Raw genomic sequence first — 1,834 nt, 5'->3', positions numbered from 1 at the left:
AAACTAAAACTAGGTGACATAGTCTCAGAATAAGGGGCCGCCCATTTAAAACTGAGATGAGAAGGAATGTCTTCTCAGAGGGTTGTAGATCTGTGGAATTCTCTGCCCCAGAGAGCTGTGGAGGCTGGGTCATTGAATATATTTAAGGCAGCGGTAGACAGATTTTTGAGCGACAAGGGAGTAAAGGGTTATGGGGAGCGGGCAGGGAACTGGAGCTGAGTCCATGATCAGATCAGCCAAGATCTTTGTTATATATGCAGACTATAGATATACTCTGTGTAGTCAATGTATAGGTGATCTTATTGAATGATGGAGCAGGCTGGAGGGGCCCAGGTGGCCTACTCCTGCTCCTATTATGTACTAGAAATTATCTGGTCATTATCACAGCGTTGTCTGTGGGAGCTTGCTGTGCGCAAGTTGGCTACCGCGTTTCCCACATTACAACAGTGACTACACTCCAAAAGTATTTAATTGACTGTAAAGCGCTTTGATGAAAGGTGAGCGACAAAGTAAGTTTTTCTTTCATGTCCCAAGTTGTGCACAGTCTGTTGCTGCCCACGTGGCTGAGATCCACTCTGTGTCTGCATCGCCCGGTGACGCTCCCCCTGTCTGAGCAGCGCGGGGCTGGGCGGTGCCGCCTCACACGGCCGAATAACCCGGAGACGGTTGCTTGGTGGAGGGAGAGGCTCCGGTCCCGTTACTGCAGGGAGGGGGAGCGGAGAGAGACCCGGCCCACATACAGACACAGTTTGATTCAGCCCGCCGCCGTCAGAAGGCGCTGCCGGTTCGCGTCTGGGCGCCGCGTCCATCGGAAACCGGCGGCGAGAGAGAAAAGTGAGCAAAGAAAGACGGAAACAGGAAAAAGTTGAGCAGCTTTGAGCCGAGTTGTTGCTGGAGCCGGAAGCGGCGGCGGAGCGAGGCCAGGCCCGGGCTGGTCACTTTCAGTCCCGCCTGAAACTGCTGGGAAACTGACCGCGGATGGTGGAAACTCGCAGCGGCTGAGATCGCGGGACTAGGGAACCCAGCCCAGCCCAGCCCGGGACAAGGGAGCCGAGTCCAGCCCGGGACCAGTGAACCGAACCGAGCCCAACCCGGGACAAGGGAGCCGAGCCGAGCCAAGTACGGGACAAGGGAGCCCAGCCCGGGACCAAGGAGCGAGGACGGAGCCGAGCCGAGCCGGGACGGGGACCGGGAGCCCCATCTCTCGGAAGGTGAGATTCTGTGTCGGGCGCGACAATGTTGCGAGTTTGTTGCGAGTCGCGGGCCGGGTTCCGGGGCCGGTTACATTGTATCCCGCTCCGGAATTCCAGCTCCCGGGGACTGGGCGTCGGGGCTCTGAGTCCGGGAGCTTGGAACCGACTCCCCGAGAACCGGTCCCAGACCCCCCGCCCAAACCGGTCCCAGACCCCCCGCCCAAACCGGTCCCAGACCCCCCGCCCAAACCGGTCAAAGACCCCCCGCCCAAACCGGTCCCAGACCCCCCCCCCCCCCCCCCAGCCAAACCGGTCCCAGACCCCCCCCCCCCCCCCCCCAGCCAAACCGGTCGCAGACCCGCCCCAAATCGGTCCCAGACCACCCCCCCCCCCCCCGCCGCCCAAACCGGTCCCAGACCACCCCCCCCCCCCCCCCCGCCCAAACCGGTCCCAGACCACCCCCGCCGCCCAAACCGGTCCCACACCCCCCCTCCCTCCCTCCTCCCTCCCTCCTCCCTCCCCCCGTCCCACTCTCCCTCCCCCCCCCCCCCGTCCCACTCTCCCTCCCCCCCCCCCCCCCGTCCCACTCTCCCTCCCCCCCCCCCCCGGTCCCACTCTCCCTCCCCCCCCCCCCCCCCCCC

General features: G+C 62.9%; 1 protein-coding gene across 1 annotated transcript in view; it reads left to right on the top strand.

Annotated features, from left to right (window-relative positions):
• The first annotated feature begins 669 nt into the window (after window positions 1-669).
• LOC139229375 (unconventional myosin-IXb-like) overlaps window positions 670-1,834 on the top strand; it is a 91,089-nt gene continuing 89,924 nt past the window's right edge. The window contains exon 1 of the mRNA XM_070861073.1: window positions 670-1,211. The gene's annotated coding sequence lies outside the window, so the exon portion shown is untranslated. The remainder of the gene's footprint in view (window positions 1,212-1,834) is intronic.

Source organism: Pristiophorus japonicus, chromosome 18 (assembly GCF_044704955.1).
Source record: "Pristiophorus japonicus isolate sPriJap1 chromosome 18, sPriJap1.hap1, whole genome shotgun sequence".
Classification (NCBI taxonomy): domain Eukaryota; kingdom Metazoa; phylum Chordata; class Chondrichthyes; family Pristiophoridae; genus Pristiophorus; species Pristiophorus japonicus.
The sequence above is the reverse complement of the archived record's forward strand: the minus strand, read 5'-3'. Positions and strand labels throughout refer to the sequence as shown.